Source organism: Harmonia axyridis, chromosome 2 (assembly GCF_914767665.1).
Source record: "Harmonia axyridis chromosome 2, icHarAxyr1.1, whole genome shotgun sequence".
Classification (NCBI taxonomy): Eukaryota; Metazoa; Arthropoda; class Insecta; order Coleoptera; family Coccinellidae; genus Harmonia; species Harmonia axyridis.
The window spans coordinates 33,490,840-33,516,093 of record NC_059502.1 but is presented as its reverse complement, the minus strand read 5'-3'; the positions used below and the strand labels follow the sequence as shown (position 1 = coordinate 33,516,093).

The window sequence follows — 25,254 nt, the reverse complement described above, 5'->3', positions numbered from 1 at the left end:
TAAGAAAATCCTATCATTACATTTGAAATTTCGGAGTAAAATAAACAAAACAATGAACTTCTGACTTAGCGCCCCCTATTGAAAGCAGCAAAAACAAATTTATCATGAGTATATTTTGTCCTCAATCAACAAGATATTATCTTTCAGACGAGATCTAATTTTCTCACAAATGTTGAGCCAAACTGAAGTTACAGGCATTTCAGTCAGTTAGATATCTCGCTTTCACCTACCCTAATTTGATGTCCTAAAATCGAAAGTGACAATTCAAAAAAATAGAGAATTTTCCAAGGATTACAATTCTTCCACTTCATATGAAACATTTTCGAGTAAAATTCATTTTTCTACTCGACGATAGCTATTACGCCCCCTAGCAGTAGAGGTATGAACTTCAAAACAATTTCCAGTGTGTTTTTCTGTACAGAGTGGGCAAATTTCGATGTTTTGGCACTACAACTTTTAAACCAGAGGAGATAGACAAAATCTGATAACCCATTCTCGGTCTCTTTCTCTGAGAAACTAACAAAAGTAGTATTTATTTTTGGCCACCTTCTTTTGTTTTCGAGTTATAAGCGAAAATTGGAAAAATGGCGATAACGAAAAACATTTATATCTCCGCTAATACTCATGATAGAGCTCTGAAATTAAAACATTATACAGGCACTTTTTTACGTAGAATCCAGTGGCGTGCTCGTATTTTCAAAAGGGTTTTTAATTACGAAGCTATGACCCAAAGTTATGTTTTTTCAAATGGGAACACTAGAGTTTTGTGGCATTTTCTAAAAGCTTAATTTTTCCTGATTTCAAAAATATATAACATCGTATGATTCATATTAAAATAAATAACAGAAAATGGTCGAAAACCTTTTTTTCCTTAAGAGTCTCAATATTTCTATGGTTTCAACTGTTGATGAGCACAGAAAAATTGAGCTATCTATAACAAGAGCAGTGTCCTCCCGTCAATCTGATTATTTCTATGCTTTTCACTTATTTCTACAAAATTCTAATCTATATTTATTTTATGCAAATAGTTTCGAAAAGATAAACGAACTTGGAAAAAGTTTCTTAGGTAGCTTGAACACAGTTAGACAATCAAGCCAAGCCGTGAATCTCTATGAATGAGCAAGCGCTCAAAAACCCCTAACTTCAGTTTAGTGCTTTCTTCATTTTTGTTCTAGGTCTCTTAGGATTCAATAACATTTATCCAGATACTAATTCTATAGCATTCGCACGAGTCAGAATTCGTCTAGAACAAACTGCAAATAACGCGAGTATTTCGAGCAGAAGAGTGTTCCTATTTATCCCACCGTATAAGAAGCGGAGTATCCTGACCAGAAATAACTGTTTCTGGATTAAATGAATTGTTATCCAAGGAAGAAAGTATAAACTCGGATGAATAACAATCTGGCAGTCGAAAGTGTCTGCTAAGTCAGTGTACGTAGCCAGTTTATTTTGAAGGTTTAATTTTGCATTCATGACGCCAGATGCCTCCCACAAAATTTTCAATGCCTCCTATATTTAGACGGTGAAAAAGATGACAAACGTCAGTCAGTTAGTTCATTCAATAGCGAGATATTATTGTGATGGGGCAATTTCCGGCTGGTTTTTTTTAATAGCCTTTCGGCGAATTAATATCACGTGCGGCAATCAAACAATTGGAAAAAGGATATTTTTCTTAATACACGCAATGGCAGAATTTGGCAAATGGTTTTTTTTCTGGAAAATCAACACTAAGTTCCGGTTCATCGTAATACAAAGTTAAATTGTTATGATCGCTAGTATTCAGTATTTGAATGCTACAATCCCTAGATACTCGATATAATTCAATTCAAAAAACTACATATTGTTTTTTGGGTTGTTCAATAAGTTTTGAGGTTCGATAAGAGCTACTCGCCTAATTTTTTTTCTTATATTGGTACACTCTTCATATGAACGTGTGTGAAGTTTCATCTCAATCTGCCCACTCATTCTTTGTTTACAAGACATTTAGTGTCGACATGTTACAGTATTTTTTCACAAAGAAAAATCAAGTAGCGTGCATTGATTGTTTTTTCACTTTTGGAAGGTTTAATAGCAAAGGAAATTTATGAACGAATGTTGATCATGTATAAAAACTCTTCGCCTTCAATTAATACAGTAGAAAAATGGAACTGAATTCAAACGTGGTCGTACAAGACTAGAAGACGATCAACGTCAAGGAAGTCCAAAAACAGCAACAACACCAGAAATCGAAGAAAAAATACAGGATATCGAATTAGATAATCATGGAGCGAATGAAAGAGATTTAGTAGAAGCCCTTGGCATTTCATTGAGCAGTGTAAGCCATATTTTGAACGATGTTAGTGCATTCCCTAACAATGGAACAAAAAAACACATTCGAATGCGGCTTTCTCAGCAACATTCGAAGCGTTTTCGAAAGGATAAAGTGGATTTTGTGCGTCGAGTCATCAGTATGGATGGGATTTGGGTCTATCACTATGATCTTCAATTGAAACAAGTAAGGCTAAAGAGTGGTGTGAGCCTGGTTCTTCGGCTCCGAAACGAGTTCGTATCCAGAAATCGATCAAGAAGGTGTTAGCGTGAGTTTTTTGGGAATGCGAAATTTTGTTTGTAGATTACTTGAAAACTAATAAAACGATAAATTCTGAATATTACTGTAACCTTTTAAACCAACAGAAGCAAAAAAAAATCGTGAAAAAAGGCCCGGTTTGCAGAAGAAAACTAGTCTTCATCGGGACATTGCATAGTGTCACAAGAGCATTTTGACAAGAGCTAGAATCCATTAATTAAAGTTCGAATTGTTAGAGCATCCACGGTATTCTCCAGATTTCACCTCCGACTGAACCTGTTTCTGAACCCAAAAAAATTCAAGCGTGGAAAGCATTTTCACCAAATGATGAGGACAGAAGCGTATTTTGCAGCCCTTCCAGATTCTCACTTCAGGAAAGGAATTCATAAATTGGAATCTCGTTGGAAAAAGTGTATTGATGTTCAGGAAGGCTATCTAAATAATCAAATGTATTCAAACCATAAAATTGTGTTTTTCTTTTCGAACGCAAAACTTTTTCAACAACCTAACTCGAAAAACATTGATTTTAGTAAAATTGCATTTTGGACGTTGTAGTGCTCGTTGATTGTTCCTGCTAGCACGTAAATGGAAAAAATCAAACAAGGGATTGGTCCCGAAAATTTGGTTTTCTTGATAATTTCAAAACTACGAATTCAATCGTGATGAAGTTTTGAACTCAGATGTTAAATAATGGTTCCAAACCTAATGCGTAATTTCAGTGGAAACACCACTAGAACCATTGGAAATTCAAGTAAAACATGGATATTCAGTTCATATACATGTATGTAGAATATCTTATCATCAGAACCCCTCATATAGATAGACTAACTGACAAAAATGACATCATGATAAATCACATCTCATATATACCTATCTATATTCAGTTCTGTGGTCTCCAAGAGTTCATGAACGAACGAGTGCTCCTGATGCTAATTAAATGCTTTTCTCGGATTTTTTCTGTTTGGATGATAAAACACATTTTCATGACTTGATTTCTTTCATTATCCGAATCTTCGTTTTCATTTTTGTCCAATGGCCATTTAGTTTTTGTCATTGTTGAACTAGTCATATAGCTCCCAGAAGTACATAATTAACTGATCAATTTTCTTCACATTTCTTACAAATGCCTGATCTATCGTCTTTTATTCGCCCTTATTTCTCTACTCCTAGATACACGGGCGTAGCCAGGGGGGGGGTTTTGGGGGTTCAAACCCCCCCCGAAATGTTAAAGATGTCAAAAAAACTTTTTTTTTTTTCAAAATCTCGAAAATATTTTTAATGGAATTTGTAAAAAGTGAATGAAATTATCACTCTCAGTTCAATTAATTTGTAATGTGAAATTTGAATCAAATTACCTCTACGTAATCCAGTCAATTTGTGCTCACATGTGCCCCTCAAAGGAAAGTTATGGGTTAGTTTGATTTTTTCGATCGTATGTAACGGGTGTTTTTTTTCGAGATATATAACTTTAAGTTAGCATTACTGTTCAAGATGGCGACCAATCTAACAGCTGTCAAGTGATTTATTCTCAGTTTGGTTTGGCAATTTATCATGAATAGACTCACGCCTGAACAACGCTTGCAAAGAGTGCAATTTTATTTCTAAAATAATGGTTCTGTGCGGAATACGTATCGCGCACTACGTCCATTAGTGATGAAGCGCACTTCTAGTTGAATGGCTACGTCAACAAACAAAACTGCCGCATTTGTAGTGAAGCTAATCCTCAAGTGTATTTCGAAACACCGTTACATCCAGAAAAACTGACTGTTTGGTGCGCTTTATGGGCTGGTGGAATCATTGGTCCGTACTTATTCAAAAACGATGATGGCCAGAACATTACAGTCAATGGTGATCGGTATAGTGCCATGATTACTAACTTTTTCATTCCTGAATTGAAGAACCATGATGTCCAGGAGCTGTAGTTCCAACAAGACGGCGCAACATGTCACACATCTCGTGCCACAATCGATTTATTGGAAGCCACGTTTGGTGACCGCCTAATTTCACGTTTTGGACCAATTGGCCTCCAAGATCTTGTGATTTAACACCGCTAGACTACTTTCTGTGGGGCAATGTAAAGTCATTGGTCTATGCGGATAAGCCACAAACCCTTGACCATTTGGAAGACAACATTCGCCGTGTTATTGCCGATATACGGCCACAAATGTTGAAAAAGTCATCGAAAATGGGAAGTCCAGATTGGACTATATCCGAGCCAGCCTTGTCGGTCATATGCCAGAAATCATATTTAAAATGTAATGCCACAAGATTATCTTGCGGATAAATCAAATTCATATCAATCGAATAATCCATCGTTGTTTTATTGCAATTTAAAGTTCTATAGCTCTAAAAAAAACACCCTTTATTTTTGTGGGTTCTGAATCCGAATCTGAGGTTTAGTATCAAAATTCTGTGACGGAACATTAAAAAAAAAAATACAAAAAAAATTCAATCTTCTGACGTTTTCTTCCACAAAGTTTTTTGTCCGAAAAACCTGGCTCAAACGATAGTTCAAAATTGGCGTATTATATCTATCACTGCTAAAACTCAGTTGATGGGGTAGTTTTAATTTCTTCGATTCATTATCTCTGTTTCTGGGGTACAGAATTCGAATCTGAAGTTTGCCACCAAAATTTCATGATAAAACATTGAAAAAAATGCAAAAAAGGTGATAACTATCATTTTTTACCGGTTTTTTGCATATAAACTTTCTACTCATAAATTTGAATTTGAGTACTCTGTTGTATAAATACTACGACGGTATTTTTTTCCTAAATATATTTATAGGAATCGATGTAAAGAAATAAACTAAATTTCAAAAAGTGATTTTGAAAATGCTTTTTTTCTCAAAACATACTTGAAAAATAAAACTAGTGAAAATAGAATGAATGGGTTGGCTCTTTTAAAGTTGATATATTTAAAAAGAAAAACATAAGATTTTTTTCATAATATGTAAAACCCCCCCCGAAACTGAAACCTGGCTACGCCCGTGCCTAGATAGATATTGTTATAACATATTTTAAGGCTCACCTCACACGTCCTACTTCCTGACCATAGCCCAACTACAAAATCGTGACCATCAAATCAGCTGGTCCTAATCAAGAGCCGTTAAATAGGAAGTAAATGATTTTCTGTATAATAGGATGATCTCAATATAATTTCGTCGGAGCAAAAGCATAATAAAACATTTTCTTCGAAGTTTATCGCGAACCCTTCATAGTGCAAGCATATAACAGCAAAATTGTGGCACAATAGTAGTTAAAGAGAGGTGGATATAGTTGAGACAGCCCGACCACTATTTTGTGGTTGGTTAATGATTGTAAATTGATAAGCGTGAGTTGAGCCTTTGCTCTCTGAGAATATAATATTAAGGTTTTGTTCATTTACTCCCGCGTAAGACTTCCATTTGACAATTCAAATATAGATCATTAATTTTATCAGTTTGGTAAGTGATAATGTTTTTTTTTTCGTTCTTAAGCTTTCTTTTGATGCACATATACCTTTTTAAAGAAGGTTCCAATATAGAAATGAGTGTAAGGATGGGTAAGTTAAATTTCATGTTTTGACGATTCATCATCGTCAAAGTTATAGTATTTGTTCAATAATATGCACTTAGAGGAAACATGATGTTAGTCTCCTCCTAAATCCAAATAATGCTTCAGTTACCTCATTATTGATACATTTCCGTTAAGATTATAATTGTTTACTTTTCGATGACAGTGAATTAACTTAGAACAATTTCATCATTCATGACCTCAAGGTTTTCAGATAGGTTTTTATGGATAGTTCTGTCAATAAATAAGTAACCAAAAACGTGACTGTCCTAAATGTGCAGAACAACTATCAATATTGTTGTTAAAATCACTGAAAAAAGTTGAATAGGGTTTGGTAATATAGGAACTTATATACAGGGTGAGTCTTCGACTTGTACATATATTCCAACCGAAGATTTCTGAGGTCAAAAGAAACTTTTTGCATTTAATATTCCTTCCGATTCTTTTTTTTTCTCACTCAGTATATCGGGCATTCTGATGGAGTTGACTGGACTTTGATGGTCTTTTATGTTCGAAAAAGATTAATCACATCGATAAAAACTATATTCCGAAAATCATTTCTTCAGATTCTATTCCATTTGCGAGATATAACTAAAAATTCAATTTTTTTATGGATTTTCAACAGCCTGTATCTTTTCAACCGAGCCAAATCGAAAAAAATGGTAAAGGTTGAAATATATGTAAAAGTCAAAGACTCACCCTGTATATTAGGTAATTCATATAATTACATATTTATTCATCATCAACCGAAATAATTGTTTTGCCTAAAATCGAAAATTAATTTTCGATGTATTTTTATCCCTACAATATCTCTAATTTGATCGAGTATTATTGAATCGAATTTGATAATTTTATGTCAGTGAATTTTCTTCTTCTCCTTAATGAGAAGAAATCATATAAAGTGAAAAATGGTATTAATCGTCTTCGGAATCGAATGGAAATCCCAAATACCTACTACGAAAGCTCATCTATACATTTCGAATGGATCAATAGAAATGAAACATACAATGGGTTAGCATTCAGATTTCAAAATCAACTTCCTTATCTATTGATATATTTTTATTTTGAAATCAATGATTGTATTATAGGTACATATTATCAATACGTGCATATATTCATGGATATAAATAGCATTTCCACAAATACAGACATCTTAGGAACAGTTTCCATTCAAAAATGTACTTTTTCAAATTAAGATCTCTTAGATTTCTCATTTAGATTCTAGGTTGCAAAAAAATTCAAATAGAATCAGAAGATTTGGAAGTTAAAGAGAAAATCAACTCGCTGATGTTAGATCTTCTTCTGCGTTGATGAGATTCATTAAACATAATTTGATATGTTTTAGGTATCATTTTTTGGTTCGTTTGATATTGGTATGCTTGGTGTTTTTTAATTCCTATAATTAGTCAATTACATCAATCCAGGAGAAAACTTGTGAACCGCAAAGAGAATGTTTTAGTCTACTTTTCGTTTAGATATTGAAGAATAGAAAAACTTAAATTTAAAACCAACTTGGTTTTCTATATGCCACGTCGACATGGAATCATTTGAAATTTAGGAATTGGAATGTCGCTGAAAGAATAAGTTGTTTTTGTTCTGGTTGTGCCGATATAGACAATTCTTAATTTATGCTTTGGAACGATATAATGTATATTTCCACTGATTTGGAATTCATTACGATTCCGTATATTCATCCAACTAAGAAATCAGCAACAAATTTTCAGATTTCACAACTTCTATAAAATCATAGAAAAGCCCTGACAAAATAGATTTTTCGTTTTTCTCATGTATTTACATTTGGAATCTATCCCGGAATGTTGTTTTCTGAGAAATGCCAATTTATGAAACGTGAAATGCAGTCACCCATTTTCGACACTATTTCCTTCCAAACTAAGGTCAAGTTTCGTGAAATCAATTTTTATACAAAACACTCTTTTTCTCTAAGAACTCCACAGGATTATAAATCAACATAAAGACTTTATACACTCATTTTGAATAAAGGTTATTATTCTTATTAATATTATTATTATTTTGGAAACATAGTAGTAAAGGATTACATTATAACGGATATCCCCAACAAGTATCATTCTTCACAAGAACAATTACAACAAAATTGGTTCTGTCTTCTGAGCATATGAAAGCTCATTTTATTGTCGCGTGGATAGCTCATTTTATCAGAATGTATAAGAACACGAAAAAATTAGGATAAATGTCAGCAATTTTCCAATTATAAGTGGAAACGAATATTAAATGATTAAGTTAGAAACACTTACATTCAATTCCGTTCTTCAGGACATATACATTTTCGAAAGAATAGAAATTGAAGTTCGAAATGCACCGGTTAACTTAGTTAAATCCATTAAAGGGATATATCTGCGAATGGTTCTAAAGATAATTCTGAATAGTCATATCCCATGGGATTGAAATTATGTAAGTAGCGAGTTATGAAAAAGTTAGAGAAAAACATTGGCTTTTCGTCAGTTGCTTTTGAGCGCTCGTCCATTCCTGTGCCAATTGCACTCTAGGACACCTTGGAACGATTCTCGTGAAAATCAGCATGATGATTTTACATGTACAGGGTGGGCAAATAAGCGAGGTAAGCGGCTATATCTCAGGAACCACTCATCGTAGAGACTTGCGGTAAAAAATTTTACCACTAAAGTAAACAAAAGAAAACACTGGAAATTGTTTTGAAGTTCATACCTTCACCGCTAGGGGGCGTAATGGCTATCGTCGAGTAGAAAAATGAATTTTACTCGAAAAATTTTCATATTAAGTTGGAAAAAAAATATCATCACTGTAAACCTTGGAAAATTCTCTATCTGTTTGAATTGTCACTTTCGATTTTGGTGGGGGAAAGAGAAATCTGACTGATTGAAATGTCTGTAACTTCAGTTTGGCTCAACATTTTTGAGCAAATTAGATCTTATTTGAGAGACAACATCTTGTTGATCAAGGAAAAAATATACTATATCACCGGTTCCAAATTCGAAAAATGATATAGCACCCTGTTCGGTGAACGATAACACAATTAGGATGCAACAATTGAATCCCAATTTTATGTATATCGTATTATGTAGTACAAGAAATATTTTCTTTGAAGAACAGTATTCCAATAACTAAAACGTACCGATACGACAAGAGGTACTAACAGTTCGTTACAATTCAATATCTAACACAAACTAAAAAGAAAAGGCTGCAAACTTCTCAGGATACATTTCTCATAACCGAATGTTATAACTTTAATTCGAAATATCGATTCTACAATTGAAACAAACTAAATCTGGAGAACAAACTTTTCAATATTCTATCATGATTAGGTTGAATGTGACCTGTCTGTTATCTCAAAGATGCATCGCTAATTTGAGATGAACAAGCCCTCAAGATCTTTTTACTGCAAGTTCAAACTTTCCTAAGAATTTTGTCTTTATTTTCAGAAAACAAGACGTCAAGAATAAGCGAATATAAATGAAGCAATAACAATAACTTGCAGTAAGTTTTGCCCGAACTTTAGTCTGAACAACATAAAATATTACGAGGAAGGAAATAGTATCCTCTGAAGGCCCAAACAAAAGAAGAAATAATGATGAGAATATAGTCATTTGGAACTGCAATTCGAATAGAACCTACTAAAAATATTTCCGTACTTGTCTCACAAAATTCGATTGAGCAAAGTAGATAATCGCTCAGCTGACATAAACATTATATTATTTATACAGCGTGCTTGGCCTTGATCCAAATACTCGACTTTTCGAAATATCCGACCGTTTTCAACAATATGAATTTTTCACTGTACCGTCGCCGATGTCATCGACAGACGTAATAGTTCAATCAGATACTCACACAACAATCGGGAACCGATGGTTGCGGCGATATCCTCTCAGCTGATAGAGCACAGACGTCGGGAATCACAGAAAAAAACCGTCGATACCAACACAACGTGAAAAAGCACGGCCACTAGATCGGCGCGCAGTCGACTGGCGTCTACGATCGGGAAAAGCGATCAGCGGAAAACTTCGAAAACCCAATAATAATTTCGTCTTAATTACATGCAGTTCGCGCTAGAACAACTCGGTCATTACGTGAACGATAGCGTTCCATTAACTGGTCCACGGGACGTCGCGCAAACGCGCCAAACGTGAATATTTCTGGCATCGTCGGTCGCCGATATACCTTTACGCCTCCTTGGATTAATTCTCAAAGGCCCGAGGGGCCCTCGGAGGGCCGCCGCTGTCGGGCGGCGTTCGAGACCTTTGTGGTTTTTGTCACATCGGTGGATTTGCGGAAGGATCGGCCGAGCCGAGCTTGTGCAATTGCATCGGCTGGAGGTTTTTTCGAGCGGATCAGATTCACGCGTCGGAGGTTATCGGCCGACACTAATCGGCGGGAGGAAAAAAACATGGTTGCGTAAAATATGGTTAATTAGACTCGCGATCGATGAATTTGAGATATTCTGGAATTGAATGTTAGGGCATTATTATTCATTATTCACTGAATCGGGGTGTTAGCCTTCTGGGAACTGCGACTAATTTGATGTTTTTTTCTTAACCCTACCTATTTATCCAAACCCAGCGAGGCCGTCAATACTGTTAATGAAGCCGACGACATCCTTAGGAGCCTTGGCTATCACTTCGTGTGTATCCAGAACTGATTTTACCAAGTGAGTGGTTCTTAGGCCAGTCAGCACACTATACGTTCGGTTATTTCTACCTCCTTTCCACAGAGCCTGCAAATCTCATCTGCTGACTTACCCATGCGGTACAAAAGGTATTTTCACGGACAGTGTCCAGTCATCAGTCCCACTATTGCCCGAAGCTCAGCTCATGTTAGCTTCAAGAGCTCCTCGTTATTGGTCGGTGAAAACACCACAATTTCTTTGCCTGAGCTAGACCCGGAGTGTTCTTCCAGAAAGTTTTTCATTGTCCCACTCCCATTGTTGAACCGTTACTTTATATAAGTCTTTTCCAACCCCACAGAAGGGGTAAAGACCAGCAGGTGTTAACCTTGATGCCCTTTCAGCGAGTTCATCGGCTTACTGAAATTTCATACGGATCTTATTTTCTTCTTCTAGTGCAATTACCGTCAGAATGTTGACTATGATTTTCGCTAGTAGAATATCTGATTATCTATCTTTACTTTGTTGACTGCTGTGCGAAACAATTGAGTTGTCGACTTGCCAAACCACGTTCTGAGATTTTTTGTTACGAAGTTATTCTTCAATAAAACGTTTTCCCATTATTTTGCTTCGAATTCCATTTCATTTTGTAATTTTGAGCTTATGCAACAAGGAATTGAAAATAAAAGGATGAAGATAAAATGCTAAAGAGAGTTTTGAAAGAATATTGATTCAAATTTCATTTAACATTGACCAAGAAACATTTTATGAGCTTGTTAAGGCGCACAATTTCTCTAAATTTGGTTATATGTTAGAGATGGCCAGTCTGAGTTCATTTTCTACATGATGTTTATTTCTGTATCTGGATTTCCAGGGAAAAAGTGAAGAAAATCTAATAATTCCTTAATATTCACAAATAAGCACTGATTTTGATAAGACAATTTAACAATTCTAAACGTTGTTGAAGCTTGTGTCTTCTCATGATTAAAAATCATAATCTACTGAACACAATTTACATAGGAAATGTAAAAAAAGGACCAATGTTTCCATAATAAGCATTACAATTTGTTTTATTCCAATTGGAAAACACTTTATATTAATTTCAATTAATGACACTGTGGTGATTTTCTACAAAAGACTCATACACGAATTATAGAGTCATATGAAACGAGGAAGGTACTTCCTGCTGATTGCTGTTACTCTTGTCATTTTAAATTGTGTAATAAGCTTTAAAATGTTTTGGTAATTGAATTATTCACTCGCCTCGCAAGTGATTGGATAAACTTTAAAAAATTATTAATCTTTTTTATTTCACTAACCAATTCCCAGTACATTTTTGACATTATAGTAAGACCCTTTTCACATATCATAGGTAAGGAAGATAGAGTTCTTCAAATTTCTTTCCGGACTTTTCGGCTTGAGTATAAAATTCTATGATAAAAATCCTGAATGTGAATATTGATTTGAGATTTTAATTCGCATTAAATTATTGAAAATGTGACAAAAGGAGTGACATACCTTCTAGTCGTGATGCATCTCTAACTTAGATGCATAATTAAGATGTATATTAATCTCTAACGAATTACCTACTCAGTTTTGGTTTATTCAGAGTTTGAAAACGTGCATTTTAGTGACCTCGCTGTGGAGGTTATCAAAAACGCATATCGAGTGCTGCTGTTCATATCATTCAAATTGTGAAAATTATGAATAACAGAAAATTTAGATAAGCTACCAAAAATGGATGATTTATTGATGTTATTCCGTACTAATTGATTTAAAACTACATTATTATCAAAACACAAGCTCACATTTGCACTTTATTGTATCTATTGATGACATTTTGTTATGGATCATTCAGAAAATATTTCATTGAATTATTTTGAAATAATAAAGTCCCAGTTTATAATATCTCTTACAAATTCACGAAATGCATTAAGTATCCAATTTTTTCCACATACAATAATAAATAAATAAAATAAAAATAAAATAAAAGTTTAAAATAAATATGAAGCAAGAAGGCTATAAAATCAGAATCATGTAAAACTCCGATGAGCAATGGTACAAATACAATAATAATCTTTATAATGAAGGAATGGTTTACAATAATTCTTATATTCCAATTAACAAAAATAAAATTATAGGAAGAAAAAAGCTCAGACTTCACATCCAGCGCTGGTTCAAAGCGGCCTTGGAGATAACAGAAATGTAGGTATAACACGTCACTCAATAAGTATTCAAAAGAATCTCTCAACAGAAAAGGTATTTAAGTAGGTATTAAGTTGAAGGAGGATATCCCTCATAGAGGTGACGAGGTAGGTGAAGGGTCAGGGGGGGCAGGCCCCCCCTAAAATTTGACATACTAAGGCTAAAAGATTAGCAGAACTTTAATTTCGCTTTACTTTGGCCCCCCCAAAAAAATCCGGCCCCCTCTTCGGCACCCCTGTTTTTGAAAGCTGGCGTCGCCACTGCATGATATTGTACCTTGAACTATCCAAAGGTCGTACCCAGAGGGAGTCAGAGGGGTTAGAACTCCCCTGACAATACATGGAAATAAGAATTTCATTTTCTTGTACAATCATTTCGCCAATTCGCTAACAGCAGTTGATCAATTCGAGTGATTTGTTATCTTTTTGTCCTTTACCTTCAAGCCAATTGCCTAAGTAGCAGATTTAGGCCATCCTTTATCCAAAGAACAAAATTGGACCGGGCCAATGCAAAGGATGTCAGCAATATGGACACTGGCAAAGCAAAAATGCACCTATCCATCTATCCATGGAACTATGTATAATGTTCTAGAGCACACAATAGAAAACCAGAGTTAACGGGTAGCTCTCGAATAGCTTACGGCCACTTGTGACCACTGCAGAAAAGCAGGACACTCAGCCAACCAAAAACGATGTAGCGAATGGAAATGAAGATCACTTCGAAAACGGTCAGGAAGGAAGAAATAGAATCAGAAGAACACTACTGAATTACCACTGATAATAACTACAAAAACTGAAGAAAAATAAAACTCTACAATAAGCAAAATCTTTTGAAAAGAGCCAAAAATTAATAGGCAAATATATGTATATATCCAGAAAGTAAAAAGTTTAGAATTAGTAGTTAGTCCCACAATGTTCCCCTTCCGTCCTAAAGGATACTTAGCATTCATTTTCAGAAATTACAAACAACATCATTAGTATAAACAATGGTAGTTCACGTTAGTCATCTTACTCGGTTGTTGTTTAATTAACCAATAGTAAAACAAAAAAATCATAGATGACGGAAGTAGCTTCCTTGATCTCCAGGTAGTATTCATACCTACCTCATTTGTTGGAGCTATATTTCAATTATTATTTAGTATGGAAATTCTATACATTTGACACATATTCTATTGTAATGAGTTTCAATTCATATTTGGTTATATCGGGTGTCCCAAGGTGAGTGGCCTATTAGATTATTATGGAAACTATTAATGGTAAAAATTTCAAATTTTGTGGATAGATATTTGGCCATGTTAGGTACATTTTTAAAATAATTTCACATTTCCAGTGTTGCCGGATGTACCACAATTTGGCAACAACTTTGTTATTTTGAATAGGACATCCGGTATTTCTATTTTTTTTATGATACTCCATAAAATATTGAATCTATTCACTCTTACTTTTCCATCCCTATCTTCAACGGTTTTTGAGTTATTAATTATTTTTCGAAATTTTTGATCAAATTGGCGTATTACGAAAATGACTCTAGTTCGTTTAATATTTGAGATTTAAGTCAGAAATTTTGCAAGTCGTTAGATATTGATCTGATCTGTGTCACTGCTCTTGAATTATGGTTGTCAATAATACAGGACGGACCAAAAAAATTCATCATTTGCCAAGTTACAAATTTGTGAAAAAGTCTATTTTTTCAAATTAGACACCTAGTATATTTTTCAATTTTTGGAATCAATACAACACACTCTACAATTTTTCTATTCACGTCCCTATACCTATCTCAACTGGATTCCGAGTTATATGCGTTTATTAGATTTCACATTGATTCAATAAGTGTTAATATCTTTTGTATTGTTATGTTCTCTATGTGGTTCATAGATCGATATATCAATGAATCAGTTCAATCCATAAATGTCAAAATAAACAATAATTGCCTAACAGGTGTTTTGTTCCGAGGTTTTTCTATAAATAATGGCTCAAGAAAGATATACACATATAACGCATATAACTCGGAATCCAGTTGAGATAGGTATAGGGACGTGAAAAGAAAAATTGTAGAGTGTATTGTACTGATTCCAAAAATTGAAAAATATACTAGGTGTCTAATTTGAAAAAATAGACTTTTTCACAATTTTGTAACTTGGCAAATGATGAATTTTTTTGGTCCGTCCTGTATTATTGACAACCATAATTCAAGAGCAGTGACACAGATCAGATCAATATCTAACGACTTGCAAAATTTCTGACTTAAATCTCAAATATTGAACGAACTAGAGTCATTTTCGTAATACGCCAATTTGATCAAAAATTTCGAAAAATAATTAATAACTCAAAAACCGTTGAAGATAGGGATGGAAAAGTAAGAGTGAATAGATTCAATATTTTATGGAGTATCATAAAAAAAATAGAAATACCGGATGTCCTATTCAAAATAACAAAGTTGTTGCCAAATTGTCGTACATCCGGCAACACTGGAAATGTGAAATTATTTTAAGAATGTACCTTACATGGCGAAATATCTATCCACAAAATTTGAAATTTTTACCATCAATAGTTTCCATAATAATTTAATAGGCCACTCACCTTGGGACACCCGATATATAGCTTTTATTCAACATAAGAATTTTATGGTTCCGCGTAAATGAGACAGAAAGCAAATTAAATGTGTGCCTACCTACCACCTTAACATCTGTATTATGTCGATAATATTCACAATGAATGAATGAAGTTTTTAACGAAACCTTACAGTTTTTTGGTCGGGTGGGACCTCAGAGTAATAAACATAGATAAAGGGAGCATATTTCATTTTCAGTAAGCAAATTTTGTCCCCAACATCAACTATCAAATTCAACATGAAGCACGCAGAAATGAAAACATATCAGTGATACGATATTTCACCCAACTCGCGAGTTTCTCCACAAAGAACGCACTGCTTATGTCCCATTGTGAATCAACGTTTCATAATAACTCAGAATATATTGAAATGAATACCTAAATATATCAGAAATTCAGAAAACAAGCACGCCAAACGACGTCAAAGAACCGATGACACTAGGAGAGCAAAAGTGACCAAATTTTGGATTTCAGCAGGTAGATACAGAAAATAATATTTTGCTTACTATAAATTCGACAATTAGGAAAAATATCGGATTCCAAATATTCAAATTTGCATATTCAATAAATATATATTTCATTCAAAATAATATACATACATTCATAAGGATATAGCAAAATTGTGAATTTGAAAATATATCACAATCCGACAACGAAATCTAACCATGTTGAGGACATGTAAAAATTGCCTATACTCCCTCTATCTATGTTTATTACTCTATGGGTGGGACCTAATATTGATTGAAAAATTCAGATATTAAAAAAAAACCACAATCTACTTCACCAGTGGCGTAAATATCAACAAGGACCATATTCTCAAAGAAAAGGGGAAAAGCACTAACATGTAGTTGAGAGCTTTTAAGCGCTCGTTCCTTAATGCGCCAATTGCACCCTTGGGGACCACATTTAGTGTGTTATCGTTTCCATGGTTTCAATTATTGCATGAATGGCGAGCGCTGAATTTACATCAATGCTTTACCAATTCCGCTTGATGCTCCTAATTGTCATTCTCATTTATAATAAAATGCAACTGTTTATTTCGATCGACACTGTAGTTTTGAAATTAACAGGAACACAAGATTTCGAAATTTACGGAACTCCTAGTCGTATTTAACCATTTAATGAACTCAACTTTATTGGAGGTCCTAACCTACTTTGAAATTTTTTTCAGATCCCTAGAATTTAGGGACGAATTAGACATCCATGGGTCAAGATTCGAAAATTACTGACGAAATGATAAAGCAATCTGTACGAAGAAGTCCATTCAAAAATGAAAAGTTAACGAGAAAAATCAAATTTTTTTGTTAAGTTTTTAAGATGAAAGATCTGTTGAGTTCGTTATCAGTGAATTGAAATTGTTAGTTATGAGTGAAAAAATCCATTGTGCGTTTATAATTCTGTCTATTGCTCCAAAAATGGCTATGAAAATATTCATTGGAATATTTGGCAGTCTTCGATGAACTATAAAATTGTACCTATATTTTAATTTAAACATGTTTATTTTGAATAACAATATCTTAAAGCAAGGTATCTACCTAAACTGGTAGAATTAACAACTAAGTTTGTGTAGTTGCTTTAGTAGCACCCTGTATAACATATACAGGGTGTTTCCTAAACATGCGGCAAAAATTCAGGGGGTTGTTCCTTGGACTATTTTAAGCATGTTTTGTCCTTGGATGATTTTTGAAAAACCTCTTTGTTTCGAAGATACAGGGCGAACAACATTTTTCATATTTTTAAAATTAATAATAGTTTAAATGAAAATGCGTACCGCACTGTGTTTACTAAGTAGGTACAATTTATTTTTAAATTTGTTTAACAACATTCCAATTACTAAAAACGGCCAGTTTTTTGACTAAAAATTGATAAGTGCAGATGGTAAAGGAATACAGATTAAACACGGTTTTCATTTGAATTCGTTTTGTGATGTATTAGCAATTAACATTTTATCTTTGACTATTATGAATCGCTATACAAACACCGAGATGACTGACATGCATTTCATTTATGGACTTGCTGATGGAGGCTAGAGGTGGTCATTTTCAACAGTTTTTGTAGGTTGAGTTGAATTTTCATGTAATTTTTCATAATAAAATGTTATTATCTGAAATTTTGTTTCCCCTATATCTTCGAAACAAATAGGTTTTTCAAAAATCATCAAAGGACAAAATATTCTTAGAATAGTCCAAGGAACAACACCCTGAACTTTTGCCGCATGTTTAGGAAACACCCTGTATAAGTACAGTACAGCAGAGCAGAAAGATATGAGATCATAATGCTCCTGATCATTCATAACGAAATTTATAGATAGCACGCAGTCTCACGAATTGTATATTGTGTTGCCTATCTTCGAGAGAAAAACGGAGGAAACTCACCTTAGCAGGCACATCTGGAAATTCCCTCCTGTGGACTATTTGGATTTTTAATTACCAAATTTGAAGCAAATATTCTCGTTTAACTAAAATACAATAATTCGTTCATCGGTGTAACAGAAAAGAAATGATAATCGTAAAGGGATCAATGGAAAAACTACTTACCTATGATAATCTTGATCCAGTTTTTCTCTATTTTCCTATTATAACACTAAGAATTCTCTTGAAACCAAATCAATATTAACAAATGATTCAACTTCCATCTTATAATCAAGTTTCAAAAACATGACTTTGATGCAAAACAGTAGATGTTAACTTCAAAAAGGTGTAAGAATATTCATATTTGATATTTTGATTTTCATAACATTTGAACCTAACCTCAAACCTAACAACATGTTGATTCGAAATCGTATAGCGTTGACATGAGCAATCAAGAACAAAAAACTCACCTGTAGGTAAACTGTCCAAAAATCACTACAACAAATAATCACAAAAATATTCAATGTAGACTCGAAATTGTAATAGTTTTTATACACAACAAAACAACACCGAAGAAAAACAGACAACTGTCATGTATGACACTTTGATATTGTCATTGTGTCTCATGTCATATTGCAACTATAGAGATAAGATAGCAGTGGCGTAGGAGAGGTGTTTAGAGTATTTATTGACAGTTAACACCAATCAACATTATAGGTACCTATCAAAGGTGTTGGTCGTTGATAACGACTCCTATGGCAATTATTAAATTTTCCAGCAAATGAATTCATGAGATTGATTTGCCGGGTGAGAATTTTTTTCCTTTCTTAGAAGAAACTTTGATTCAAAATATCTTTAATTTGGAGAATATGTTTTGCTCATTCATTTCAAGAATATTTTATTCAGAAACTGGACATCTAAGAAAAAATGGCATGAAATTGTCGTCTCGCTTATATCAATTCGACATTGAGGAATTATACTTAATAGCGCATCCACCATTATTTTTCATTGGAATCATAATAATTTCTGTCAGAAGAGATATAATTCGCTTCATCAAATACATAAAAGGATTAGGTTCAGTGCACTAATTTATTAATTATGAAGCAAAACTTGTTCAAAAGAAACAGTTTGAATACATTTGTACCGATAGTATTGTTTGAAATTCATGATTTGTTCTTTAATTCGGTGGATTAGCTCGAAATGCATTAACGTGCTTCTACTTCAAATGTTTAATTTCACTCGAAAGATGATACTTCATTCTATTTATGCCTTTCAAACCTACACATCTAACTGGAACAAAAAGTGGTACCATTTTCATGGGTAAAATATCTATTTTGTTGTGCCTAAGCTAAGGTGACGAAAGGACACAGTAGCAAAACCTTCTTAGCCTACATAGAATACATACGGTTTTCCAAACCTGTTTAAATTCTGAATTTCTTATGGTTCGCACTAGGCTCGTCGGAATAGAGAAGCAATAAGATATTCTCTCTTTTTTGAGCGATCGTTCCCCAGCACGCTAGGTAACTATACATATAATTCTATCACGATGTCTGTAATTCTCCAGTTTTGATCAAGGAATGTTCTGGTCTCTTACGAGTTTTGACTCTCTGCTGCATAATATGCTGTCAAATTCAATTACGTCCATATGCACGGCCGAAAACAGGTTAACTCTCGAAAATACCTAAAAACTTGAAATTTGAGTTAGTTAATTGGTTGAATCCTACTAGGTTTGACGTGGATATGGTCATTTGAAATTTTGTCTTCTTGATAATTTGAAAACAACGATTTCAGTTGAGATTTCAAGCTTGATCGCGACACTGTAGAACCAAAGCACTAAGTATATGTAGTTGGTAGTGCAACGGAAAAACTCTTCCAGACAATTTTTGCAATTGTAAAATTTGTTCTGTTTTATTCAGTGAAATGTATCAATTATCAAGGCCAGTCATGTTCCAATGTTAATTCGCTATCATCAGAATAGAGTTCATATGATATCTCAGCGAGTAGACTCTAATTCATGGCTGTTGGATTAATTCACTTTGACTCAACATGAAGAAGAGAAGATGAAGAACAAAAAGAGACTGCAGAAGTATTTGTTAGTTATATTTCAAACGATTAATAATTTACCACAATTCATAAGAATTTGCACTGCTTTAATTATTTTTGATAATTTATATTTTTTCATTATTAAATAGTATAGAATGTTGAATGGAATAGGACCACCATAGTTCGTGAAATAGGCCTACGAGGGAAACAACGTTAAAACGTTTAGGGAAGTAGAATCGATGGGTAATTCGCTCACTTCATTTATAATGGTAAACTGAACACATTTTTAGAACAATTTTCTTGATGATACTAACAAGCATAAGTATAAAATAAAAGTGCATGTTGAAAGGATCCATTTTTCCTTTTTCGGTGTGGTACCGATAAATAATGACATCATTATATATTGGCACCAAATCTACCTGTGTCTGTATTTTTGCTTAACTCCCTTTATCGATGAACGCAAGTTATTTGATCATCCTATCTCAAGCGTCAATCCATGAGTCTTAATGCCTATAAGAATCAAAGAATCATTTTCAAATTACAAAACGTGTGATTAAGATATTAAGTATGATGATACAACTGCTTCCAAAAGCCTGTATCGACGATTCAAAGTTTTTTTTATTTCAGTACCTATCTAATGTATTTACATTAGATAGGTACCTGAAATAAATAATAATAATAATAAATGACCAATAAATTATCGTGAAAAATTTTAATGTTTTTTAATGCCGAAATATATTTAGGAATCAGACCTACACAAAAAAGTCATGCAATTAATGTTCATGATTTCCGAAATAATCTTTATATGATGTAGGAACGAACGACCTTCAATTTGTAAATTCTACATATTCCAAAATGTAGAGTTTTTTTCGAATGATTTCTAAAGTTTTGTCAGTAAATATTTTTTGCCGAAAGTCATCCTACAGAAATTATACTTTAGAATTTCAAGGGTGAAACTGTTTGCAATAGATATTCGGAAGTAGCAAGTCATAAAATTTTGACGTTTTGGTGAGCACAACTACCTGAAACGAATTTTTTTTTCAAATTTTAGTACCATAAGGTTGAAGCATTCATTGCTAGGGATTTAATGCTGGGGATAGGTTCTATTTTCAATGACATGATTTATGAAGAATATAGTATTTTTTCAAACCGGAGTAGGTATGATGTGAATAGAAAATATGCAATTTTAATTTTATTGGAATATGTAACAACTTTTAATTAGTTAGACCATTACGAAAGTTCTTAAAGAATATGCCTTAAGGAAGTCAGAGCTTTCAACGGAAGCTATAAGAGTTTTTGCATGGAATTCTGTACAAAAATTATATAGCATTGATCTTTTCATCTCGAGAACCCGATCACCGAATTTTAAATTTAGAAAATCGAGAAATCATACTTTAAAAATTCATTTACCGGAAAACTGTCTTCACAAAATCATAACATTGAAAATCTATATCGCATATTAAATACTTTCACCATAAAATCCCAGCTTTGGCCTTCATAAAAATGTTTTATAGAGGGCCGAAATTTCTTACTGTTGTCTCGTATTTTTCAATTCCTTCTTTTCGGAGTAAGCTTGATTTATATCGCATTTTTCGGGTTTTCTACTGCTCTCCACAGTTATCTCTTCATTTTGGAATGAGGGGCCACTTGTCAGTCTTCTTGACCAGAATCTCCAAAAGTTTCCTTATTTCACTGTTTGGATGTTGATTCATGCTTCCGATTATATTTTCTGTCTATTTATCAATCATCTCTTTTGTGGTTCCTCATTTTAGGTCGTCTCTTATCAATTAGTTGCTTAAGTACCATGGAGCTCCTATGGAATATCTTATTATTTTGTAAAGTACACTGTGTAAGGTCTTGTTTTTAGGGTTTTTCACATTGTGTCATATATACTTCCTGCATATGTGATGTTCGGAATTACCACTTTTTCGTTTTGCAAAGTTAATCTGCTCGTTGGGCTCAATGAGGGGTACAAACATCCGAGTTATAGCTTTGTATGTTTCGTATTTGCTTCTAATTGCTGTGTGAAACTCAGTTTTTTCATCAAGAGTCATTCTTAGATATTGGGGCATTGGGCTTCTTTTTTCTATTAAATTTATGATTTTCGATATTATTCTCGCATGGATTTCTTTCGTCGCTTTACTTGCTCCGAAAGATATGGTTTCGGTATTCTTTGAGTGGATATTCATTCTCCATTGTTCGAAATAGTACCAGTACCATGTCTACATCCTTTTGGAGTTGTCTTGCCACATTTTTTCTGCAGTAATATTAGATCTCCCTCTATGCGAACTGTATGATCTTACTTGGCGTCTTCAAGATATCCGAAATAAAAATATTAAAAAGTAGGTTGCAAAATACCGAACCTTGCGGTACACCTGATTCAGTATTCCTTGATGTCCATCTCCTTCGTTGTATCATTGCTCTGTTATTCCTACTTGTTAGATACGATTACACTATTCTCGTCAGCTTAAATTCGAGTTTCTTCATTTTATAATTCTGTACTTGGTGTCACATAATAATAATAAAATTTATTTATCACCCGGCTAGTACAAAAAATAGAAAATCAACACAACAATAATATAATCATTCACATTTCTCTGAAGTGGCCATTCAATCTTCCGCAGAATGCACCCAAAGAGGGTGCCGTCTTAATTTCCTCTGGGCGACCATTATACAAACGAACACCCTCATAGAACAAGGACTTCTGTGAAGAAGTTGTTCTCACTGTGCAGATATTGAAGTTTTTTGCTGACCTAATATTGTAGTCATTAAAATTTCCTCTTATAGAAGACCTTTTCCATGTCCAAACAACCCCCAATGCGTGTCCACAGATTTAGATTTTCATTATATCCTCCGTATTTCTGTTGATTGGTGGATTGTGAAGTGACATTTTCGGAATCCAAATTCATCTGTATACAACTATTTCTAATACATTACTCAGAGATAGGAGTAAGCTGATGGGGTTGTAACTCATTAGACCCTTTTTGTCTGTAACCTTCTTCTCTATTAATATTGTGTCTGCGTTTTCGATCTATCTGAAAAATATTTCTTCTAATCGTTCGTCTGAGATGTTTTTTAGTGCCTGGTTAGTAATGGTAAATCCGTCTGCTCTCGGGATTTTCTGTTCTCAGCGTTACTACAATATTTTTGATTTCTTCCTTTGTTGCTTTCATTATTGTTTCTTCGTTCCTGGGTATATCATGTGTTTCTTCGGATGCTGGATCGTTTCCAGTTCAATTCACCATATTCAGCATATTGCTCATCATGGTTGCTCGGGTTGGTTTGAACAAGTCTTCCGAAGAATTTGCAAATAATTCAACTTGATCTACATTGGTAACTGCAATTAAATTTACATTAATTATTTGTGGAATTTTGGACTTATTTTTGTTTATAGTTAGTGCCTAGGCCTTTCTTCACAATGACTGGTCGGTGTCAGTGGCGACGCCAGCTTTCATAAATAGGGGTAGCCAAGAGGGGGCCGGATTTTTTGGGGGGCGAAAGTAAAGCGAAACTATAGTTATGCTAATATTTTAGCCTTAGTATGTCAAATTTTAGACCCCCTTAGCGTCGTCACTGGTCTGTGTTCAATTCCTTTCTAATCCCATTCCTCTGTAGTCAATTATCAGACCCTAAGTTTTACTTCGTCCATTAATTTGTTAAGATTAGTCTTGTCGTTCGGGTGGAGTGTTATTCTATAGTTTTTCTTAGCTCCTCTATTCCTGATTCTTTCTCTTCATCGATTGTATTGTCGTAGATTTTTCTTGAGCGTCACTTATTCTTTCTATTTGATTTTTTTCATTTCTTGTTTCTCTCTCTCTCTCCCATGGGCATGGAACTCTACACTTTCCTCCTTCAAACATAACATAGGCTATAGTTGCTTATAGTCTCTTCAATTTGGACTCCTTGTTTATTCTATTCTATTTCTATTAATCAATATGTTCAAATATTGAAAATTGAAATTGAAAACTTCAATACATATATACTACGTCACAAAGAACAAACGAATAAACCATTGTGTAAAAATATCAGTTTTTTTTGCTGCAAGTTTTCCTTTCCCATTGATACAAAAATCAATTTCAATCAACAAATCTGAATAAATTTGGTTGAATTTTTCAATGTTTTCCATGTATAATTGCGTTGTATCGAATACATTTCCAATTATGTTTTCGATATTTAGTCGATTGATTTGATTCAATTTGAAAAATATGATATATCCGTTCTGTGGTTTAACAAAAAATAATTATTGTCAATCGAAGAATCAAAGGAAATATGCATTATTGTTCGACCGATTCGGGCCATTGGATGTTCACTATTCTCGATTGTAAACAATTGGAATAATTCTTTAGACACTACGACGAAAAATTGTTGGAATATTTGAACAGGTAGGATTATAAAGTATTTATGGTAAATAAAAAGGTCTCAATAAATCCCACTAGATGAAGATTAGGCACCTATGTAATATTTGCTTTTTTTCATTTATAAAATAATTGTAATTTTTTATTACACTTGCAATGCAAAAATAAGGACTGCATTTCATGTATGGTCAATGAGATTCCACCATATTCCTTAAGAAAATAGAAATCAAGGTTTTTAGATTCTCCTAGAACCATTTCGGTCAAAACAACCCCCAAAGTTCTTACTAAATTAGAAAAAAAAAAATTCAGTGTTATTTAATTTTTTTTAAGAAAATAATTTTATCGATCCGTATGGTTTACCAATCATTGGTCAAAATACAGCAGTATGGTAATTTCAACATAATCAAATTCCAGTGAATTATGGTTCTCATCCAAGAATAGACCTCTGAAATCGTCCAAAAAATTATTTCTTACTGCTTCTAAAGTTTTTTAATGTATAAAAGGAAAATAATGAATTGAAACTTGAAACTATCCATTTATAGGAATTAAAACGTCCTCCTTTCTTGGAAATTGTTTCAATTCGAAATCAGTTTTTCTGGAATAATTTCTGGAGAACTTTTTACATGAGTGGAGATATTTGTTTTTTTAGGAAGAAAAAATACAATAATTTATATTGATTTGAAGTTTTTATTACTCTCAGAGATTTTTTACATCGAACATTTCGATTTCCCGAATTGTAAATTAATATTTCAAAACCCACCCTCACAACTAAACAGTGAGGTTTTGCAGTGAAAATTATTTAGTCCTACAGAAATGTATATTTCGAAAGGAAATATATTTTTTTTTGAATTAACTATTTCTTAAGAAATATATGTTACATTTTCTTGCCAAGATTTCGATACCCCACGAAAATATTTGTAGTATTTCGGTATTTCTTCGACTCTACCTGCAAATAT

The 25,254-nt window shown here is 33.6% G+C and overlaps 2 protein-coding genes across 3 annotated transcripts in view; both read right to left on the bottom strand.

Annotated features, from left to right (window-relative positions):
* The window catches only part of LOC123671971, a 101,166-nt gene extending 83,162 nt beyond the window's left edge, over positions 1–18,004 (bottom strand). The window contains exon 1 of the mRNA XM_045605898.1: positions 17,925–18,004. The gene's annotated coding sequence lies outside the window, so the exon portion shown is untranslated. The remainder of the gene's footprint in view (positions 1–17,924) is intronic.
* Positions 1–18,512, bottom strand: part of LOC123671970 (supervillin-like) — a 220,884-nt gene extending 202,372 nt beyond the window's left edge. Inside the window, exon 1 of one of the 2 annotated variants that reach the window (XM_045605895.1) lies at positions 18,371–18,512. The gene's annotated coding sequence lies outside the window, so the exon portion shown is untranslated. The remainder of the gene's footprint in view (positions 1–18,370) is intronic. The other variant, XM_045605893.1, reaches the window with a different exon arrangement.
* Positions 18,513–25,254: the final 6,742 nt, after the last annotated feature.